The 24,720-nt window shown below is 42.0% G+C and overlaps 1 long non-coding RNA gene across 1 annotated transcript; it reads left to right on the plus strand.

Annotated features, from left to right (window-relative positions):
• The first annotated feature begins 2,114 nt into the window (after positions 1-2,114).
• LOC109496804 lies at positions 2,115-11,398 on the plus strand. Its single transcript, XR_006598424.1, has 4 exons — positions 2,115-2,517; positions 2,823-2,929; positions 3,123-3,291; positions 11,205-11,398. It is a non-coding gene; the product is annotated as an uncharacterized LOC109496804 (long non-coding RNA).
• The last annotated feature ends 13,322 nt before the right edge of the window (positions 11,399-24,720 follow it).

Below are 24,720 nucleotides of genomic sequence, written 5' to 3' on the forward strand. Positions count from 1 at the left end.
CACACACACACACACACACACACACACACACACACGAAGGAAGGAGAGGGAGAGGGAGGAAGGGAGGAAGGAAGGAAGGAAGGAAGGAAGGAAGGATGGAAGGAAGGGAGGAGGGATGGACAGAGGGAGGGAAGAAGGAAGAAAGGAAGGAAGGAGGGAAGGAAGGGAGGAAGGAAGGGAGGGAGGGAGGAAGAAGGAAGGGAAATCTCCCAGCAGTGAGATAGCAGTTGTTTGCCCCATATGAAGGGATGAAAATCAGAGCTCATTTTTGTTTGAATTCACACTTCTTTGATGGCTCAATTATTTATTCAGGATTTAGATTCTTCACCTGGCTTCAACTCTGTTACCCTTTTCATGTGTCCCCCACTTCCTGGATCCATGCTCTCAGTTTTCTGGTACAGCCAACTAGCAGACCATAAACCCAGAAGCCAGGAGCCACAAGAGAAAGGGAAAGAAAATGAAGGAAAGAAGATAGTGTGTAGGACTGACGTATTTCCCCACCCTGGGCACCTGCATGTGTTCCCACGGGAGCCATGTGACCTCTACAAGCAGGATCCACTCTGTTGTGGGATCTGGGGCCACAGTGAGTTCGTGTCAAGGTTCATTTGGGCTCTTGCTTGTTTTGGAACCAAGCCCCTTGATTTATAAAATGTCGGAAACTATGTCCCCCAAAATTTTGCTTTCTGCCATTCATTAACTCGGTAGTATTTACTGGCACCAGCTACATGCCAGAAACTCTACTAAATACCATGATCTTAGCAGTGAACCAGACCAACGCTGCCCTTGCCTTGTCGTCGTGAACACAGACTTGAGACAAATCATTTTGAAAGAGTCAGCAAAAGGTGCTTTCTTTAAGCACAAAAATTCCTGCTTTGTTTTCCCACTTAGCGCCTCCTTGGCTCACGTTCTCTGGAGCCCTAACACCACCTTGCTTCCCCCAAAGCCTCTCCCTGACCTCAAGGCTCTGCACCCACCTCCACACGTCTCCCACCAGCCCCCTGCCAGACTAAACCTGTCTCCTGGCCAAGGCTGTGACATTACCACCTGCTAGCACATTCTCTTACTTAGACCCGCCCTGAAGCCCAGGCCTTCTAGATTTAATGTTCACCTATAATCACCTTCCACCTGAACCTGTCGAGTCCCCAGTAACCAGCCCTAATCTGGAGAGGGGATGGGACCAGATACAAGGAAGGAGTCCCATGTATGACATTAATAGGAGCAAAAAAAAAAAAAAAAAAAAAAAAAACACGTAGAGAGAAATCTCCCTGTGGTGAACTGTAATCTAATATCTAGCTTTCTGAAGAGTGATTACTTGTGTTATTTTTCTTATCGTCACAACCGTATTTGTTATTAAGCTCATCTAAATGAATAAATAGGCACATAACTTGGGAAGAAAGTCAGTTAGACTTTAATTAAACAACTTGTTTTTCTATCCCAAGAGCTGTTTAATAGAAAATTGTTTTACATACGTGTGTATTGAATCAGCTGTCAGTGTCAGCTGATTTGGAATAAAGTTCTTTGGTAGAAAACAGAGCATAAGCTACTCTGCATAACTGATATTAACAATTTGTAATTAATGGACCGACTTTATGGGGATTGTAGGCTTGAGAGAGGTGGAGAGGTATACTTCTAATCTTACATTTTTTAGCAGAGGTTATAAAGGTCGGCACCATTGATCCAAAGGAAAGAAACATACGCCAGCCTCCAATGCATAAAAATTGTTGACTTTGCCGATTTTTAAAAAATTGATCCCTCAATTAGTACAATGAAGGGAAAATTACTTTGTAGCTGCCAGAGAAAGTTAAAACCACAAATATCTTTGTTGGAGCAATGATGCATTGTGATATAAAATGGAACTGTGGGCACAGAGTGGAGCTGCACGTATTTATTTGCTAGATCTGCTGATGTTATCCCTTTCTATACATAAGCAACAGCAAAAAAAAAAAAAAAAAAATCAAACATGCAGTAAGGCACTGGAAGAACATCACTGGAATTTTATCTGCTCAAGGCTTTGGGAATATGACTTTCCCTCGATTTTATCAGTACAGAACACAACATAGTTTCTATTCTAAAGGGATACATTGATCACAACCTCACAAAAGAGGTATGCATCATACTCCAACAGAGAACTCTGCTACTCCACATTCTGATATTGTTACCTATTCTGTCATCAACATACGGCTTCCGCTTCTCTCTCATGCTCGCCTGAAGGCTCTCCTTTAAGCCACAAGCCAGAAATTTGGTCTGCAATAAAGAACAGCCTCAGAGCTCACGAAAAGGACTCTGCCGGGTATTTTTTAACAATTGATATTTCAGAAAATAGACTTAGAAGGTGACATCGCTTAGAAAATTGCAGAGGGACGTGGGATTTCCAGGATGCTTTGTAATTCAGTACCAGATAATTTTATAGAAGCCAACTGATGACTCAAGCTCTAATGGAAGAAGAATAAATTAAGAATGACTGAAGGAACTCAAGAAGAACATCTAATTGTGATCATTTATTTTGGAATAATGCTGGTAGGGTTTTTAGTGTTCTATTTTCTGGCTATATGGGAAGGCGCTTTCTTTCTTGATCTCAGCTGCTTTCCTTTTTTTTTTTCTTTTTAATTGTTGTAAAACATTTATAACAAAAAGATTTGCCATCTTAACTATGTTTCAGAGTGCAATTCAGTGGCATTAATTACGTTCACGATGTTGGGCAAGCATCATCATATCTATTTCCAAAACTTTGTCATTGCCCCAAATAGAAACTCTGTTCTCCATTCTCCAGCTCCTGGTAACCTCTAATCTATTTGCTGTCTCTATAAATTTTCTTGTTCGAGAGACGTCATGCAAGTGGAATTATACAATATAGTTGATACACTCTTATCCAGAGGGATACGTTCCAAGACCCACAGTGGATGCCTGAAGCCATGGATAGTACCAAACTGTATGTATACTATGTTTTTTTCCTATACATACATACCTATGGTAATTTATTTGTAAATTAAGCACAGTAAGAGATTAAAAGCAATACATAATATAAAACAGAATAATTATAACAATATACTATAATAAATCTATGGGAATGTGGTCTCTTTCTCTTTCAAAACTGTGCCTAAACCCTTTTCCTTCTTGTAAAGACGTGAGATGATAAAACACCTACGTGATGACATGAAATGAGGGGAATGACCTAGGCACTGAGACATAGCATTGGGTTGCTATTGACTTTCTGGCCATATGTCGGAAGGAGGACCATCTGTTTCTGGACTGCGGTTGACCACAGGTAACTGAGACCACAGAGAGCAAAAGGTGAGATCACGGATGGCCCGGGGGAGGGGAGGATTATATTTGAATTTTTACATCCGGCTTATTTCACTTGGCATAAGATTTTTCAAGTTTCATCTATTTTGTAGCATTTATCAGAACTTCACTGTTTTTTTTTAAGTTTATTTATTTATTTTTGAGAAGGAGAGAGAGAGAGCGCATGGTGGAGGGGAAGAAAAAAAGGAGGGAGCGAGAATCCCAAGCAGGCTCTGCACAGTCAGCCTAGAGATCGATCCAGGGCTCAAAGTCACGAACCTCAAAATCATGACCTGAGCCAAAATCCAGAGTCAGATGCTTAACCGACTGAGCCACCCAGGCACCCCAGAACATCACTGTTTATAGCTGAATAACATTCTATTATGTGTATATATTACATTTTCTTTATCCATTCATCACGTTGATAGACATCCAGATTGTTTCCACCTTTGGCTGTTGTGAATAATTCTGCAGTGAGCAAGTATCTGCTTGAGGCCCTGTTGTAATTCTTTGGGGTATATACTTAAGAAAGGAATTGCTGGGTCATCTTCTTGATCTATGTCTAATCTCAGTTTAATAACTGTATGTTTGCCTTTTGTTCCCTCTAACTCCTCCAAATTCAGAAACAAATACTTCCATTGAGTTTCTTTACCTTTAATGGCCAGGTAATTATTTGCATTCATTTACTGAAACTAATCAGAATGTAATTGAACAAACTTTTTAATAAAGGCTGTACCTGGAGTGTCATGTTTCGGAATAAATCTCACTTATTCAGATATGAAAAACCCACCATTAAGGGTCAAGGTTCGCACTTCATGGGTGGAACCAACGCCTACAAAGTTCTCCTTGAAAACTGTTCTCATGTTTGTTCTGTCTTACAGGGTCCCAGACTTACAGGGAGACATTAGGAGAAACCTTAGGAGATTGGAGACATTTCAGAAAGAGGAACTCACACAGATTCCTAGGTACTTCAGGCAGAATCTGACAGAGATAGATTTCTGGGGGTTGGCTTTTTAGCCTCAAAATAGAAGAAATACAAGCAATGATTTATTTAAGCACTGGGGAATAGAGATTATTGAAAAATCCAATCTTGGGTTTTTATAAAATCTTTGACAATGTTTTTTATTTTGATGGTTGCTTAATACCATATGACTCTAGACTTGATGACTATCCTATAGTGCGTATATGTATTCATTAATATTGAATGCTGCACCCATGAGGCCACGCCTTTTTGAAACAAGAATATTCCATGGAGAAAATTTATAAACACACATCTTAAAAATCCAGAACTTGGAAATAGATGAAAAGATGGCTCATATCCTTTCCAATCATACCCAGAGCATTATCCAACAGGACTACCCAACGATTGTTTGATTCTCTAAGCATATATGCTTTAATCATTTACTATTGGGGCGCCTGGGTGGCGCAGTCGGTTAAGCGTCCGACTTCAGCCAGGTCACGATCTCGCGGTCCGTGAGTTCGAGCCCCGCGTCGGGCTCTGGGCTGATGGCTCAGAGCCTGGAGCCTGCTTCCGATTCTGTGTTTCCCTCTCTCTCTGCCCCTCCCCCATTCATGCTCTGTCTCTCTCTGTCTCAAAAATAAATAAACATTAAAAAAAATTTAATCATTTACTATTAATTAGGGTATGCTACAAATCTATAAGGATAGACTTCACGCTGTATAAAAATAATAATTACTCAAATTATTTTTGTCATATGGGCAATGCAAATGAATTTTACCCTGCAGATAAGCAAATGGCTTCTGTCTGGTTAAGAAGTGTTCATCACAAAGGTGAGAGTTGTATTGCTTATAACTGTGATATTCTCCAGTCTTGTGCATTAACCAGTTTTGTATGGGATGTGGCACTTTTTCTTTCAGGACTAGATACTTCTGTCCCTCTTACACTTTTTAGAGCCAGCTCACCAGCTTTTTAATTTTCTCATTCATGATTTAAATAAATCTTTGACATGTGCTCATTCAAAAAAAGAAAAAGTGAACGGCAGGTTAGACTAGCTGCAGACTTTGATGAAAATCAGAAGGTTCAGATTACAACGGAACAATATCCTCAAAGCGCCCAGAGAAAATCATGGTCAACTTAGGTATTTTCAGATAACTGAAGATAAAGAAAATTCTATCAATCCAATAGAAGTGAGGAAAAGAAGGGAAAGAGACAAAGAAAAAGGACAGTAAACCAGACAGGGTAAATTAGATAGTGGAAGTAAATACAAACACACTTTGTAACTTTAAAAATGTAAATAAATGCTTCTATTAAAGATGGGGAGGGGCGCCTGGGTGGCTCAGTTAGTTAAGCATTGGACTTCAGCTCAGGTCAGGATCTCAAGGTTGGTGGGTTCAAACCCCTCCTTGTTAGGCTCTGTGCTGACTGCTCAGAGCCTGGAGCCTGCTTGGGATTCTGTGTCTCCCACTCTCTTTGCCCCTCCTCTACTCACACTTTCTCTCTGTCAAAAAAAAATAAACATTTTTTTTAATGGGGATTATTACGTGGATTTTATTCAGCTATCTGGTGTTTTCAAAAGCTACCTAAAACAAAACCTCATGAAAATATTTAAAATAAATACACAGCAAATTATATTCCAGACAAATACCAAAAAGCAATAAATTCCAACACAGAAAATTATTATCAGACAAAATAGAATTTCAAGAAAAATAATCAATAGACGTAAAAAGCTACTGTGTAACAACAAAGGGAAACTTTCTAACAATGAAGCATGAAAATCATGAAATTGCATGCACTCATGCGCATAGCTACAAAATACATAGAGCCCAGAAGTGACAGGATTACAATGCAAAGTTGACATACCTCTATCAAACAGAAACACCTAGTTAAGAAAATATTATTGAGGCTAAAGATTTTAATGACAAAATTAAGTTTAATGTAAAAGCAAACATGAAATATTTGCAAAGAATGCCCTGCCTACTAGATCATGAGGATATTATGATAAATTTCAAGAACTCGTGCATATTTTAGGCACTGATATTCTGCTGAGAAGAAATTCCCTGATAACAACCCAGTTTAACTGAAAATAAAACAATAAAGAAATGGCAAATGTTATACATGCCTGGATCCATCTTGGTCCCTTCCCCCCCCCCGTGTATTATGTAATAATGTATAGTTTAAAGAAAAGATCACAATAAAAATTGCAACATACTTGGAACAAAACAGCATTAAAAACTACTATGTACCATAACTTAGGAAATAGAGCCAGATGTGACTTAAATAGAAAAATGTATGGTCTCGGTATTTTTTTTTAATATTGAAAATAAATTAACTAAGTATTCAGTTTCTGAATCTGGAGAAAAATCAATGAATTCAAATATAAGAAGAAAGGAATATGTATGAGCCAAAATAAATAAAATTGACCGGAAAATATAGACATCATTTGTAAGACACATATATTTTAAAAATTACGTAGCACATAAAAATCTGGCAATATTAGTCAGGAAAAAAGAAATCAAGAGATCAATCAAAAAGAAAAGAAATAACGACTTTAGGGGAAAATGGGAAATAACTATCAATACATTTGAGATTTTTAAAGCCAACAGAGTATCATCAACAATTTCATGCCAGTACACTGAGAACTTAGTCAAATGTATAATTTTTGAGAAAAATGTGAATTAATAAAGTTATTTTATAAACAAGATGATTTATAAACCATTATATATAAATTTATTTTGATATTTTCCTCCAAGGGGAACTCAGAGCGGTTACCAAATCTTCAACAAATAATATTTACATAATCTATAAAGCAATTTCAAAGAATAGAAAAAAGGAGAAATTTTCCTAGAGATCAAAACATGACATGAACAGTTCAAGAAAGGAAAATTATAGGTTAATTTCATAAAGTAGTTGTAAAAAAAATCCTAAATAAAATATTAGCAAGCACAATCTATTAATATAACATTTTGTAAAAATTGGTGAAATATAACAGCAACAAAACCCCAGAATGACCAAGTACAGTTTATTCCAGAAATGCAAAGATAATTTGCTATTACAAAAACTTCACACATTAATAGATTGAGGAAAATTAGGTGACCATCTAAATAAGTGAAAAACAAAAATTAATCAAATTTCACAGCTCATGAATAACCAATGCTTTTAATATTCTAAAACTATAAGGTCTCATGAAGGATTTCTACCAAAAGTCTACAACAAACCTTACAGAGAATGGGGGGCACTTCAAGAATTTTCTCAGGCATCACCATTTTTATCATTCACAGTCCGGGGAGGGCTGAGTAAAAGCAATAACCACCACCAACAAAATGAATCAAATTTTTAAGAACTGGAAAAGAAAAACCGCAATTTTCATTACTTACAGATAATGCAATTATCTACAGAGAAAAACCAAGAAAATTTTCAAAAACATCATTAGAATCAAATGTATTCTAATGTATTGCATTTACAGACTAATTTGGAGAGACACCCGAGCTGAATTTTTATCATGCTGACACTTTCCATCTATGAATAGGGTGCGCTTCTCCATTTATTTAGGTCTTCAAATAATGTATTCAAATACATTAGAAAATGTATCGAGATTGCTGGATTCAGGCCCACCACATAAAATTTGTATTTTTCTCTGCCACAGCATAAAATATTTAACCTAATCATTAAAAACAAACAAAAGTCTACTCTGTAGTAACTTTTTTCTTTCCTCCTGGAAGCCTATAGGTTTTTAGTCTTTATCACCCACTTTAATGAATTTCACAGGATGTGCTTGGATTCTGTCTTTTCTCCTCAATCCTCCTTACAACTTGGGGAATTTTTCAGTCTCCAGATTAAGTCTCACCCCACCTCATGCATATTTCCTTTCAGGGCTTCTTTACTAATATGGAATCACTTTTACTAATTATTTACTAATTATTCACATATTCAGTCTTGGGAATGTATCCCTGTCTCTTCTCCCTCATCATTTCAGCCTCTTTATACATTTGCTCTGTGCTCTGAAGTCATTCTTGTGCTTCATCTCCCAGTCTACTGATTAGGGTCCCAACAATCTCTCCATTCACTGTCACCAGAAGCCTGGTGCCCAGCGGGATATCTCTCAGCTGAGATTTAAATAGAACCTGAGGCCTCATCTATGTTACAGGGCATAAAGTTGTATGTATCCAATGGCTCAAGGGACACAAGTAGCTTGGGGCACAGGGAATGAGGGAAACGTAATTAGTTTACGTGTTTCCATTCACACCCCTTGACCAAAAGATCCCATTCACAATAGCACCAAAATACAAGATGTTGCAGATATGTGCAATCAATGCAACAAAAATGTAACAAGTTATGAGGGGAAAAATCCTAAAACATTATTGAAGGACTTCAAAGAAGACCTAAATAAATGGAGAGGTATTCATAGGCGGAAAGGGTCCGCATGATAAGAATTTAATTTGGATGTCTCTCCAAATTAGTCTATAAATTCAATGCAGTTCTAACAAAAATTGCACCACATATGTATGGAGCTTGATGGATTGAATCTAAAATTCATATGGAAGATTATAAGTTCAGGAAAAGCTAAGACAACTCTCAAAAAATAAAAGAGAGATGAAATTTGCCATATGACACAACGAGGCTTATTTTAAGGTTAGAATAATTAAGACAGTGTGATATTAGGCACAGTGAGAGAATTATAGATAATTGGAATAGCAGTGAAGGACAACTAATAAATTCAAATATATTTGGGAGTTTATCATATGACCATGGGGTCAATCTACCAGTGGGTGAGATTAAATATGCTTCAATTTCTATATCATTTTTAGCTAAAACTGAAAGAGAAGTTAATCTTGATCAATATTTAATATGCACACTATATTGCATCTTTATTAGGTACTATGTCAGCAGACAGGGGTCTCTTATGGCGGGTAAGTACCCTGAGAAAGGCAGGAATACCACAACACAGAAGAGTTGCCCTCAACCACCATGAACAGACCTTAAAAATGCCCCAGATTAAATGTAGAGATAATACCACACTTAAAATACATCAAAATACATTCACTATACATATATATATATATATATAAGATCATTGCAGCAAAGACACTGAAGCCAGAAATGTATCAAGGGCCACAGATTATTGTTTATGTGGCCTATTTTGTCAAAGTCTTTACAATCCAGTAGAAAATATATGGTATTTCACAATGAAATAGGTGAGAGATGGTGCAAATGTGTTGTTCTACAAAGAAGTTCGTGCTTTAGTTTGTGGCAAGTTATTTTAAATAATTGTCAAATTTACAGTTGAGCTGCACATAATTCTTTTACGAAGTGACAAGTGTTCCCAGTTTGCTGACCTTTTCTACGATGAAAAGCAGCTCTAAGTAGTTTGCTACTAAAAAAAAAAAAAAGAAAAGAAAAAAAAAACAGTTTCAGGAAAAAAAAATCATATTTAATCTGCCCCTTAAAAAGCAAGAGAACTTTTTAACAACAGTTGAAAGAGAAACTGCTTTTCAAAACTCAGTCTATGGATTAAGCATTTTGCAAAAAGATATTTGGGAACATTTCCATGAATATGCAGCCTTACTGCAGTAACAGTATAAATATCTCTTCTATAAAATATACCGTATATGCATCTTTAAAACTGTAGAAACATAATTTTCCAACCAGCTTAACAATCATACCAATGAAACACGTCTGCGGGTTTTGAACCAGACCCCCCGCCACGTGGGAGGTTTGATGGGGAACAAAGCCCATGTCATCACAGAGCAGAAGGCAGATGAGTAGACCAGTCATTACTGCCAGGTGCAGAAAGTGCTCTCCGAGGAGGAGGGCTCCTAATTCAGTCTCGAGGGGGAAATGAAAGCTTCCTGATAGAAGTGATATCACAGTTGAAATCTGAAGGATACGCATGAAAAGGTGGGTTAGAGAAGGAGGTAGTAAAGAAACGTGGGATGAGGAAAGCTCACTGTTCACCCAAATGGACCACAGACCATAGCATGGCGGGGCCCACTGGCCCTAGAAGGTATCATGCTCTTCTTATTCTGACATCACAGAACCTGACCCTGAAAGTTTGGGTGGATATTTCAACTGGAAACTGAGACTGGTAATGTCAACAAGAGAGGCACGGGAGGAGAAGGCTGCTGGGATCAAAACGAGGTCCAAATGCAGGGGACGCACCCTTCCTCTCCTACCCCTTCCCATCACTTCACAACACTCTCCTCAGCCCTTATTCTCTCCCTCTCCCCTAAGGTATGCCACCCAGGCATCAGGAACCTGACCCAAGAACAGCCGTGTCCCTTTTTTAAAAAAAAAAATATCTCTTTTATGTATGGTTGACGAAAAAAGTCATATCTAGATTGCACTTGGATGCAGAAAATATGGGGGTTAATGCTTTTCTCCTCGTGCTCCAATCTAGGTTACCAGAGAGTTCTTTTCATTGAGTTTTTCACCCCAAACCCGATAGCCATGCAATGGTACTCTGGTTTCCTTTGCTAATGTCCCTTCTGTATGTATTTCTATCAGGAACCTCTTGGAGAAGAAGGTGTCACCCGTGGAAGAATGACTGGGTCCCTGGCCCAGCAGTGGTCAGACTTTACTGGGCACACAAATCAGTGCTGGGGTAGGGTGTGTGGGTCTTGTGAAATGCAGATTCCCATCCAAGTAGGTCTGGAGTGAGACTCTGATATGCACTTCGAACAAACTTCCAAGTTAACAAAAGCCTCGGCCATCTTTTGACCTCCCCAATTTCCCGAAATAAGAAAGTACCTGATTCCTTTAAATGAAATTATGACTTAAATCACAGAAGATATTTATGCCATATCCTATGGGCTGAATTGCATCCCCTCTAAATTTCCGTGTTGAAGTCCTGGTGCCCAGTACCCTAAATGTGACAGTATTTGGAGACAGGATCTTTAAAGATGTGTTGAGTTAAAATGAGGGCGTTGGGGTGGACTCTAATTCAACCCGACTGGTATCCCTACAGGAAGAGGAGATTTGGACACACAAAGAGACACAAGGGGCACTCCACAAAGGAAAGAGCATATGAGGACACAGCAAGAAGACAGCCATGTGCAAGCCAAGGAGAGAGGCCTCAGGGAAAACCAAACCGGCTGACAACCTGGCCTCGGACTTTCAGCCTCTAGACCCGTGGAAAATAAATCTCTGCTGTCGAAGCCACCCAGTTCGGGCTATTTTGTTATTGCGACCCTAGCAAACTAATACCTTGTGGTATTAAAAGAATTTGCAATCTTTGGGAAGTAACAAAAATAGTACAGGGAACTTCAAGTTGAAAATAGGCACTTACAGAATAGTCCATCTGACTTTCAAAAATGGAAACAGCATGAATTCCAAAAATTGCAGGTGAGCACAGTTGAAATGAATTCCCGTGGCAAAATTTTGGACAGGATTGTTAAATAGGTGGCTGGTGAGCTCTTAGAAAATAGAGCCATAAGGGAAAAGCTGGGTTCACTCAGATTGTCATGCTGAGCAAACCTCATTTCCTGTGCTGATAGGGTGGTAGGTGGAGATTATGGGAAGGCCACAATCATACGGTATCTAGATTTCAGTAAGACATTTAGTAAGAGGCTGTCCTGTGATCCTTCAGGGAAAGAAACGGAAATGTAGAATGGACCAGGTTTGGCATTGGGTGGATTTGTGTCTGACTGAAATCCATGACCCTAGGATGTTAATCAAGGAAGCATTATAAACTTGCAGATGAAGACCACAGTTATGCCCATAACAATGACAAGTTACAGCTCTAATTGCATACATGCAAACACAGAAATTATGTGTGGCAAAGATTGCTCATTTCTTCCAATTTTCCTCTTCTTTCAGAGAATAGAATGTTTAGCTAAGGAGATGAACATCCGGGAAAAAAGAAAAAAGAAAGACTACATTTCCAGCTTTTTTTTACAAGCTGGTGTAGCCATGTGACTAAGTTCTGTCCAACAGGATGAAAGCAGATGTGATGTGTTCTGGGGACGACGTCCTTAAAAGGAAGATGTGTCTCCCCCTTTACCGTTTACCACGTCTTATTGAATAGAATAGAAGCATGTTGGTGAGCCAACTTGGCCGAGGCATGGTGGACAGACGAGATTTCTGACCCCAAGGAGAATTCAGCCCAAGACTCTTTATACCCAGAGAGTTAAGAAAGAAATACGCTTCTATCTTGTTTAAGTCACCGTTATGCTGAAACTCTGTCTGAGCACCTGCACTTATAGCCTAAGTAATTGAACATGTTTATCCGATTGGCAGAGGGCTCTAAGCTAGGGAAAATAACCAACACATTCAACATCAATCAGGAGACCAAGAAAATCTCAATAGAATAGAATGAAAGCCCAAACTCATATGATGCATTTTAACAGTCATACATTTACGTTAAAATAATAAATTGCATAATAAAGTGCAGGAAGATCCACCATAAAACAAGTTCGTGTGTTTAAAAAAAAGGGTTTTATATGACTTCAAAGCCACAATCTCAGTGCTGTAGTAAGTAAATATGGTCTCAGTGATATTAAGAACATCACCCAGTCCATTCTGACCAAACAGGAAAGCAGCCAGAGGGGGACTGGGACACAAAGTACAATGAAGACAACTGTAGTCCCTTAACTGAATGGGCTGCTTTCCACGGGTGCACAAAGAAAAAATGGCTTCATTCTCTCCCACACGGGCTTCAGACATACTGGGTTGAATCTCTTCCTTCCTTACCACATCACACCTCACGCAGGCTCTGTGTCTTTGGAATCACATTCATTTCTAATGGTCTCATGATTCAAAACTCATTTTAGATATTAGAAATTTTGGTCTTGATGAAGGACAGCTGTGAGGGGAGGCTATTTCACCATAGGTCTCTGGGCTTAGAAACATAAATTCCAGTATAAATCAAAAGTTCAGGGGCGCCTGGGTAGCTCAGCTGGTGAAGCATCCAACCAAGTCAAGTCATGATCTCGTGGTCCATGAGTTCGAGCCCCGTGTCGGGCTCTGTGCTGACAGCTCAGGGCCTGGAGCCTGCTTCCGATTCTGTGTCTCCCTCTCTCTCTCCCCCTCCTCCACTCATGCCCTATCTCTCTATGTCTCTCTCTCTCTCTCTCTCAAAATAAATAAACATTAAAAAATTAAATCAAAAGTTAAGTATCATGTCCAAGTTACAGTTCTGGCCAGGTTCCTGGATCAAAACCACAAGTAGGAGGGTATGAGCTGTATCATCATTCCCTCTCCTGGACCTCCTCACCCTCTTCTTGCAATCACCTTACTTCTTGAGGCATAACAGCTCAGAAAATGAGTAGAGAGAAATAGAACTACTACCACTAATAATAATAATAATAATAATAATAATAAAAGGGATCAAAAGTTTGTTAACTTAGCTAAACCTACGGATGTCCTCTCTCTTGGCAATTGCCAGCCGGCTGTCCTTTTTTCCACCATGGCAGGGGTACAGATGTTGGCCCGCTCACAGAGCTTATTTCGAGGTCCATCAGTGACCCTCACAGGAATCTCTAAGCTCTGCAACTCCCCAACTTGGTCATGGGGTCCACCAGAATTTTCGTTAGCCTCTCCTCCCTGACATCTGTGCAGTGTAGCCCTCAGACTCTTACTTTTACTCGTACTATGCCCTCTTAAGCAAGGGCTGCCCTTGTGAGCAAGCGTTCATCAGGATGGCCTGTCCCAGCTCCCCCGGGGCCACATTCACTGGGACCGTGCCTAGGACACAGTCTCGATCCTACAGACATTAGGAGCAAGTACCAGCTGCCTGCACCACAGGCAGATTCTGCCAGACGTGGGTCTTCAGTATCCTCCAGGCAGGAAGCAAATACCAGTCTCCAAGTTCACACATCCTGAGCCTCCAGGGAACAGATCTCACGCTTCTTCAAGAACACCTCACTCGTCTCTGCTTGGATGCACCAAGGTAAGCCCGAGAGCTCCCACCACCCATGTGCCAGGCTTACCTCTGGCACGCGCCCCAATCCCTGTGAAATTCTTTTGGAGCCCTTCATGCTTGTTGGGGGGCACGTCTTCATTCCCCATAGGAAAAGAAGGAGAAGAACCAAATATTTCCCCCTCAGTCGGCGGATCCCTGTGCCGATCCAGTCAATTGTCTGAACTCTTTGTCTCCCTCTACAGGCTAGATGGCCTGCTGGAGGTGAGGGGCAAAGGACCGATGTGTCCACATCTCATTACATCCACTGAGCGTGTGGCCGCCGTCCCTTAGAATGAGAGAGGATTGGGGACCTGAATGGCACTGCTAACTGTTCCCCCCAAAACATTCTCTTCTTCTTTCATAGCACATAGCTAAAAGCACCTAGTTACCCCACAAATAACTTTATTTCCCTCACCTCTTTGTAGCTAAGAGTCTGGATTCAGATTTAGGTCTAACATTAGACTAAGTCGCGTGAGTTTAGAATGCCAGCAGGTGGGGCACACTCTCTTCGGGGTGCTGTTGTTGGTCGCGGGGTCAAGGCTTCACCTCTGCGCCGTGTCTCCCGGCCGTGCCCCAGGTTGATCTGACCTCGTGTCATTTCTTAATCTCAGCATCATTTCCCACCTGGAGAGGGAGAAAATGTTCAAAACCAACAAGTCCTGCCTCCTGTCTGTTTCTAACAGTCTTTCCTGTACTTTCTCTCTCCTGTCTGCTTCCAATGTCCTCAGCTACAGACCAGCCGGTTCATCGGGTGCACTTTTCACATCCATGTTGATACAGGTGAAAACCTCGCTAAACTTTCCACCACAAAGTAACAAGCAGAGTTTGCAGTGAGGTTTTCCTTGCTTTTCTTTAAGCACCCCGCCCCCCCGACAGCTTCCCTGGAGACTGCATTCATTTTATTTTTTAATTACTCTTAATGTTTATTATGTATTGAGAGAGACAGAGTGCGAGTGGGGGAGGGGCAGAGAGAGGGAGACACAGAATCGGAAGCGGGCTCCAGGCTCTGAGCTGACAGCACAGCCCCAACCCGGGGCTTGAACCCACAAACTGCCAGATCAGGATCTGAGCCAAAGTCGGATGCTCAACCGACTGAGCCACTGAGGCTCCCCGAGACTGAATTTCCATGGGAAATTTTTTTGTGGCTTTTCAAGCTTTTCCGCACTCCTCAAAGTCTTTCCAGCCTCTGCCCACTGTCCCATTTCAAAGCCACTCCTACATGACCCGGGACAAAGCACAAGGTAGGCACGGGGAGCAGGGGACATGCTGCCCCATCTTGTCATAGAACAGACATGTGTATTCACTCCCACCCCATCTTGTCATAGAAGGGACATGAGGGGAATTCTGGTGTAGATAATTACTCACGCGTGGAGAAGAGGCAGGAAAAAGGTCCCCACGTCCTGGCGTCCCTTTGTGCTGTCCTGAACAAGGAACACGACCTGTTGGGTGTTTGTTCCAGAAGCACCCCACTTCCCCTTCTGTGCAATAAATTAACCTCAAAATGTACTGGTTTAGGGGCACCCGAGTGGCTCCATCGGTTAAGCGTCGGACTCTCGGTTTCCGCTCGGGCCATGATCTCACGGTTCGTTTGACCGAGCCCTACGTGGAGCTCCGTGCCGACGGTGCCGAGCCTGCTTGGGATTCTCTCTTCCTCTCTCTTTGCCACAAGTGGGGGAGGCCCCGCCTGTGCTCGCTCTCCCTTTCGCTCTCTCTCTCTCTCAAAATAAATATAGAAACATTCAAAAAGATTAGGGGCTTAAAACACAGTTGTCTTGGGTCTGGAATGTGGGACTTAAATTAAGTGGTTCTGCCTCAGACTCTTAAGCTGGCAGTCAGGATACGCTATGGACCCCATGCCTTTGTTCTCCTCAGATGTGTATGTCGAAACCCTAACCCCCAACAGGATGGTATTAGGAAGTGGAGCCTCGGAGAGGTAATTAAGTAGAGATGAGGTCTTGAGAGCGGAGGCCCTGTGACGTCAGCATCCTTGGACTTCCCAGCCTCCAGAACTGTGAGAACTGAACTTTTGTTGTTCCGGCCACCCGGCCTGTGGTATCTTGTTATAGCAGACCGAACTAAAGCAAGATGTCAGCAGGAGCTCGGTCATCTCAAAGCTTGACTGGGGCTGCAGGATCTAATTTCTGCAGAGGGTCCATTCACATGGCTGTTGGCAGGGAGCCCCAGCTGCTTTACCACTTGGGCCCTCCCGTGATTCTGAGGCCAGGACAAAGTAAGTACGAGATGATCCTAGAATATCTTTTAGCGCCAGAAAGAAAGGAAGTCCTAAAAAAATTTTTTTTTTAATTTTAAGTTTATTTATTTAGAGAGAGACAGAGAGAGGGAGCAGGGGAGGGGCAGAGAGAGAGGGAGAGAGAGACTCCAAAGGAGGCTCCATACTGTCAGCACAGAGCCCAATGTGGGGCTCGAACTCACAAACCGTGAGATCGTGACCTGAGCTTGAACCAAGAGTTGGAGGCTTAACCGACTGAGCCACTTAGGCGACCCTAAAAGAATTTTTTTTTTTTTAATGAGGGCATGTTGAAAGGACCAAAGAACCAAGCTTAAAGGCTCCCAGTGGCCTAAGCTACTATGACTTGAGCAACATAATAAATAACAATATATTGGATTATCATCTCCAAAAAAAGAAGTATCCATAAGCCTATGTTTCTATAAATAAATAACTGAATAAATAGACAAAAGAGAGAGAACAAATCTTCCTGAAAGAAGAATTTCATTTAACAGATATAGAAGGAATTAGGGAAATAGAAAATCACCACTGGAACATCACCATAATCATTGCTGCAGGCAAGGTTAATTGATAATTATTAAAACTAGTGGGTGAACTTTTAAGAAGAAACAAAAGTGCTTGCATCCATTTGTATCCTTCTTCAAATTTACTAATTATGGCTGTGGCTTGAAAACACAACCCCAAATTCTTTGATAGGCCTCCCTTTGGGAGGTGGGGGTTAATTCCCCTTCCCTTGAGTGTGGGCCGGATTTAGTGCCTGCCTCTAAGGGACAGACTACTACGACAAGGGGGAAAGCGTAACTTTACAGCGCAGAGAGCTAATGGACATCACCTTAACCAAGTGACCAGGGTTAACATCACCTGTCATTAGCCTTCTTGATATGATGCGCTCGTTGAGATGGTACAATGAGAAAGGCAATCACCTTTGTGATATCCTTCCCCCAAATCCATGACCCCAGTATATTTCTGACAGCACGTCAGATAAATTCAAATTGAGGGGCATTCTTCAAAATACCTGGCCATTAGTCTTTAGAATGTTTGAGGTCATGAAAGACAAAGACACAGAAATGGTCCCAGACTGGAGACCCTACAAAGACATGACGCCCAATTGTCGTATGATATTTTGAATGGGATCCTGGAACAGAAAACGCGGATTAATGGTAAATTCAAATAAAGTCAGTAGCTTAGTTCATGGCATTACCCCAAAATTAATCTCTTGATTTAGATGAATGTGCCATGGTTTGTGAGGGGTTAATCTTAGGGAAAGCCAGGTGAAGGTGTATGGGGACACTCTAAAATCTCTTCGTAACTCTTTAGTAAATCTAAAATCATTTCAAACTAAAAAGTTAAAAAAAAAATAGATCTGGTTTCAAATAATTTGGTGAGAGTTGTGGATGATGAGATCTCTCACCTGTGAGGTAGGGAGTCAAGTCATTTGCTGAGAAAAATAAGGATAGAGCAAAGACTTGCTACAACGTCTATTCTGCATTTTAACAAATTATCCAAAAAAAGTCACTGTGCCATGCTGCAGTCAGGCAATGTCTCCATATATCTGCCACCCCTGTGCTCCATGGGCATGCTATAGTGACGTAAAAGTTCAAACCCATCTTTCCTGCAAAAGGAGAAGTTACCAGCTTGGTGCTCTGAGGCAGTAAATGATGACCTTTCGCCTGGGCCAAGCACGAATTCCAATGTCCCTCTCGGCGACACGAGGAAACATTATCTCTGGTCACTGAACCCAGGATCATGTGTTTAACTATGTAATGCCCCTGGCATGCGAGGTGCTAATCATTCATATAGAGCTAAGATTGGTAAGAAAAATATACTGTTTATCCAAGTTTCATTCTTATAATACCCTGTTACATTGGCATACAGTTCAAAACTTCCATATTAGTAGGTATGTCACTAACATCTAGTTGAAATGCATAAAAGCAAGTAACACTTAGCACGAGCATTTAGCTTCACGGTCTAACTGGAACGATGTCTTTATTTTTCTTAAATATTTGATACATTACACCATCCAGATAGAAAATAAAACACAGAGTGTATGATACCCACATACTAACCATAAAAACAACCATATTGTAACAGCAAAATATATTTATAAAATTGGTCAAGGAAACTGAATTTAACATATGCTGTTATCATACAAGTATTTTTAATGGAATAACACTTCGTATTTATATAGCACCTTTCGTCTAAGGAGCAAAAATATGGTACAGATATTATTCATTCTCACACCATCCTTGACAGGTGGGTAAGTAGCAACATTTCTAACCAAGTCTTTTAATCGCTAGGAAACCAAGACAGGCATAGACAGAGCAAACAAATCACATACAGTGAGCCAGAAACTTGGAATTTTCCAGCCCCTATTGCCCAATGTGTTCTACCTGCTTTATTTTCTGAAATCTGAAACAGCTGGTTTGAATACCAGTGGGGGGAAAGAAAAGAGAACAGTGGGGGGATAAAACAGGTATATGCCAGCCTCTTAGGAAGCTAATGATAGAAATTAAACTGGAAACTGCTGAAAGTTAGAAATAGTGCCCAAACTTCAATCCTGTACTTGGACCATCAATACTGCAGCCCAGGAAAAATTAAATCGTGGTCAAGGTCTTCTGTTGTCATACCAACTGAAGTAAAGCCCATGTCCCAATCAATTGTCATATAATATGTGGGTTGATCAATAGCATATCAACTAGCAATAGAGGATAAATCTATTTGAGGAGCATGGGAATTTTTGCACAGAACATAACTTCAACCAGATAGGAGATGTTACATGATGCAATCCTGAGAAGCCCTTTAGAAAATGTTTCAAAGGACTAAAAAATTCTCTTTAAAGGTAACTGCAACTTATAGTTGGAGCTTAAGGGGATGTCTTAAATAAGAAAGTCACCTGAGGATGAATTCCTTAAGAGCAGAAATGTCTTCTAAAAGGTTTTAATATATTCAATCTACAATGACATCTAAGATTTCCAAAGGTACAGTGCCCATGTTTTTTTTTTTTTTCAAATAATAGGCAGTGTCTGAGAACATTTATCAAAAATATCTATGGATTCAACCAATGTTGACAAATCCAGGGGAAAAAGTCATACACAGAGGGAAAGATGAAAATGCTCTCAGGGGTAAATTTCTGAGTCAAAGGGTCAACAAAGGAAAGTCACATTATATTCTAATAACAAATTTCAATAATATAAAAAAAAACCAAAATAACAGTCCATATTTTCTACGCACTTTTTGTATACCAGGACGGGTAGGGTGGCAGGATCACACACGCATTATTTCATTTCGTCATCACAAAACTCATTTGAGATGTTCCCATCTTCTATATTCAGGGAGGTGAAGAAACTTGTCAAAGGTCCAGCAGGGGCGAATAGCTGTCTGACTCCAACCCCATTCACTGAAGCTGCCTAGCCTTTTCTCTGGCTTCTCAATTAGTGCAGAGAACTGAGTCTTATCTTTTGTTTCTTCCCCTGCACTGAGGAAACATCTAAAAGCCATCATTTTGTAACATTAAAAACTGGGAATCAAAAATCCATTAAAATCTTACTTATAGAAACTCTTCCCAAAGCCTGATAGCAAGTAATTCAGATGAAAAGCACATATTTCCACTACTTTGATGTTCATGAGTTTATACCACATGACACTTATTTTGAGCTTCATCCTTCCCTATCCAACTGCTTTTAAACTTAGGGTATTGTACCGTGAAGCCTCAAAGACTGTTAAAAGACTGTTAAGGAATCAAAAAAAAAAAACCCACAAAGCAACCAACTTCAAGACAGTTGATGATTCCCCCTTCAACAGACTAATTTATACGAAATACGGTGAATTACAATGATACACTTTAATTAATTAATTTAATTAATTAGTTAGTTAATTAATCAATGCCCCTGGCAGATAAAGTTTTCTTATCCAGAGACCTTCTTGGCCACAAAGGAGAAGGAAATGTAATGATCCTTCAGTAGTGTCTGAACTTCAAGACAGCTGGCGGCCCACCTTGAGGGGAGCATGTCCTCTGTGAGGTCACAAAGAAAATTAGGTCTTCGAGAATGTACTGCGCAATCTGCACACGGGCCTCCAATGAATCAATTAGGAGAGAGATCCATTGTTACAAACAAGCAAATCACACCGGTCATCTTTTGCTTGCTTTTAATTCTTACTTCTACCCCTGGATTGATTTGCTTATAATCTGACTAATCACTGAGGTTTAGGACTTCCCTCTTCCTAGGATCCAAAGCAAGAAAAGGAGGAGGAGGAGAGGCCCATCTCCACAGACCGCATCCTTGAAGTAAAGGTCTTTTCCCTTCACCTCCTTGACATCTACTACCACTGGGCTGTTTTCTTGTTACTACCACATGGGCTCCCCATCCTTGTGGGTGGTTCAAGCCTTGGCATTCCTCGGGCCTCCCGCCCAACACCGAACGCCACTGTGTTACATCCGTGATAGAATTTCTCTTCCACCCGAACCACTCTTGAGTGGCCCTCTGGTGCTTTCACTTCCAAAGACTGGAAGCCCTTTCTACTGGGTTTGTCCAGGTCTTACGCTTACATTCAAGTCACGAGGCAGGCTCCCCCGGGCATCCGTGAACGCACAATTTCCCCAATTCTCATTCTCCTCGCACAAAGACCAGGGTCGTCTTCTCTCCCTTTTCTCGGCCTCCTTTGTCAAATCTCTTCTGGCATTTTTGCGTGTGTTTAATCTCCTAACAAATGTTCAGCTATTTAACAGCCCTCTACTATGGACTAGGCACCCAACTATGCGCCAGGAATCAAAGATGAATAAGACACGTAAGTAAACTCATGCTCTTGTGAGGGAGATCAGTTTTTAGGCCGTTAGAGAAAGGGCAGGAGTAGAGCTAAGCCCGGGGCCCTCAAAAAGGGCCAACCCTCCCCCACCTGGGGGCTCTGTCTCGCTCTCCTTATTCTTCGGGTTTTGTGTGCTTCCAGAGCTCAGTTTCATTTAAGTATTTAAATATTTCCCCTTTTCTCAACCTTCCCCCACAGACACCAGGTCAACCTGCCCACTTCTCGGTCTGAATCCTTCCCAGCCAGCAAGTCATATATACCTCGACTCATCACCTTCTCACGAGCATCAGAACACTCAAAACCCCCGTAATCAAACCCACCGCAGCCCACGGACTGCATTTCTTAACCCACGGATGATTTGGGGAAGGTGAATTTCCAGTAGAGTGTGCTTGAGATTAGCTTTGAAGTCCACAGGCATTCACCTTATCCTTTTTGCCTCAACTTCTGATCTTCATAAAGATGGGAAAAAAAAAGAAAAAGAAAAAGAAAAAAACCCCTCAGTTCATTTTCATTCCGCATACATCTTCAACCACTGGCCTTCCTTTTACCTAGCTAGTTTTGAATTGCATTGGCTAACTTCAGAGAAATCATCTCTACTAAATTGGCTCTGAGAGTAATTGAGGCAGAAGACATATGCGGTCCCTCAGCCCCTGTTTTGGCTGTGCCCTCAGTTTTGAAACCAACAGCCTAATAAGAGGTCAGACACACGGGTTTTAAAGCCTCTGTATTTATCATATATTCAAAACCCTTCATCAGTTTATAAGCCTCACATTAAATGTCAGTTGTCATTCTGTTTCTCACCATGATTCCTTAACAAACCAAAATAACATTACATCGTTTCTTTTCGAGAGAAAAACATGAACTCAAATGTGAACGAAATAGAGCGATGGAGACGGGGACAGAAGCAGGGGTCTGACCTGCAGAACCACTTTCAAATCCTGCCCCACCTCTCATCATCCTGTGATCGGCCAGGAGTTATTGAACCTCCCTGAGCCTCAGCTCCCTTATCTAGTAAATGAAGAAAAGAATCATTCCTGCCCCATGAGGTGTTCATGAGGAAAGGGGGAGTCCCCCTGGCCGGCCCTTCTCTGAAAGTCTCTGCCCCCTGGGCAGCCCACACTCCCGTCTCCTGCTGCTTCGGCCGGCCTCTTACAGGGGCCTCCACTCTGAGGCTTCCTCCCACCAGATTTCATGTTTTCGCCCAAGACTTTCCCTTTTCCATTTTACAGGCTCTCTGGGAAATATCTCATCCTCATCGGTGGCTTTGATTTTCAGTTTTGTCTGAAATTTGAATTTCAGACCCTTGGGTGCAAGCATTTACACAGTATCTCCACTCGGGGACATCTCGCACTCAGTAGGTCTAAACCAAGTTCAAACTCCCTCCCAAAGGGAGAGTCCTCCCCCCAGCCGCCATCATCGTCTGGCGGTTACCGCCATTCACCCAGCCGTGTGAGCCAGAAACCAAGGAGTCCTCCCCGATGCTCACTCAGCCCTCAACTCCAACCATCCTAAGCCCCGTCCACGCCGGCTTCTAAGTAGCTCACAAATATGCCTCTAAACCTACCTCTTCTTCCTCCCACACAGGCGGGAGTTACAGTCATGTGTCTCCTAAGCCCTCCCCTCGCGCGCGCATTCCAGCACTGCAGCTGGCTCACCCTTCCCCAGGCACCAGTGTCATTGCTCCTGGAATCAGAAATAAAATTCTTTTTTTTTAAATTTTTTTAAATGTTTTTATTTATTTTTGAGACAGAGAGAGACAGAGCATGAGCAGGGGAGGGGCAGAAAGAGAGGGAGACACAGAATCCGAAGCAGGCTCCAGGCTCCGAGCTCGAACTCACAGACTGCGAGACCATGACCTGAGCCGAAGTCGGACGCTCAACCGATTGAGCCACCCAGGTGCCCCTAAAATTCTTCACGGGACTTAGATGATCCCCCCACGACCTGGCTGCCTGGCCAGCCTCCTCTCCTATGCGTTCCCTCCCTTGCACACCCTGCCTCCTTGCCCCCTTAGCCAGCCACCAGATCTCAGTTCAAGCTCATTCTTCCGAAAGTTCTCCTATGACCCCCTCAAACTAGTTTAGACCCTTCATTTAGATGTCCCATTTCATCACACAATTCTCTTGCACGGCACTTATCACAGGCTATTGTATAGTAACACGTTCCTTTTCATCAGTGTCAGTCTCCCGGGCTAGAATGTACGATCCAGGAGAACAGGAAATAAGTATGTCTTGCTTATGCTTGAATTCCCAGTGGCAAAGCCCCCATACAATGTCAATATGTATCTATTGCATTATTAATGGAATTATTTATTAAATTATTAATTACTTCTTTAATTAATGAATATTGAGGTAGACTGGCAGAGTGGTTAAGAGCCCTGCCTCCTCAGGCAAACTGCCCGAATCCTACTCGTTGTGTGAGGTCGGTCAAGTTGCCACCGTCCCCAACACTCCCTCTCCAAAACTGGGCAGCTTGCGTAGGAACTCAGCAGGACGAAAGACAGCCTCGCAGCAACCAGGTAAAGCAAAACCCAGTCTTTACCACAGACCAAGAATACATTTTTTTTTAAATGCCCTTAGTATGGGGTCCCTGGGTGGCTCAGTCGGTTGGGCGTTGGACTTCAGCTCAGGTCATGATCTCGCGGTCCGTGAGTTCGAGACCCGTGACGGGCTCCATGCTGCCAGCTCGGAGCCTGGAGCCCGTTTCCGATTCTGTGTCTCCCTCTCTCTCTGCCCCTCCCCCGCTCCTGCTCTGTCATTATTTTTGAATAAATGTCAACAAAAATGAAATGCCTTTAGTAAACGTTAGTTGGCTGTAGACGATATTATTTTTAAAAAAGAAAGAAAGGGGCACCTGGGTAGCTCAGTCGGTGGGGTGTCCGATTTGGGCTCAGGTCATGATCTCGCCACTCTTGAGTCTGGGCCCCCCTGCAACCCACAGGCCGGCAGGGCTTCTCCCCCGAGAGAAATACAGCCAGGAACCAGGCCCCGAGCCCCAGGCACAGAGCACAAGGCTGGGCCGGGCCCCTCTCCTGCAAGCAATCAGCACAGGCCCTCAAGCATGAGATTTAATTGCTTGTTCATTATTTTAGCTCACAGGGGCTACAAGGAAGTGTGGCACCTCCGAGCACACCATCCAGCAGAACCCCGGGAGCTGTCAAGACTAAAAAACAACAACAGCCTCGACAAAGGGGCCCCGTCTGGAGCTGAAGGGCTCCAGTCCAGGAGCCCCCTGACTCCGCGACAGGGCCCCCGTCAAAACCCACCGCAGCCCCTCGCTGTTGGCCCTGCCCTTTCCGATTCTATCTGAGCGGGGAGGAGAGCGCCACAAAGGGATGAGAATTTGAACTCACAGCCCCCCCCCGAGTGCACCCATGTCCCTTTTCTGCCTGATTGTATACTTAAAGTGCCTGTAAAGTCAATAACTTCCCATGGTTTCGCAGCAAAGCCAAAAGATTAAAAAAGAGACATTGTCCTTTTGAAGATGTGGAAAGTAATAAGTGAGCAGGCTGAATCCTCTTTGGGTTTAAAAGCC

The sequence above is a fragment of the Felis catus genome, chromosome B2, assembly GCF_018350175.1.
Source record: "Felis catus isolate Fca126 chromosome B2, F.catus_Fca126_mat1.0, whole genome shotgun sequence".
In the NCBI taxonomy this organism is placed as follows: Eukaryota; Metazoa; Chordata; class Mammalia; order Carnivora; family Felidae; genus Felis; species Felis catus.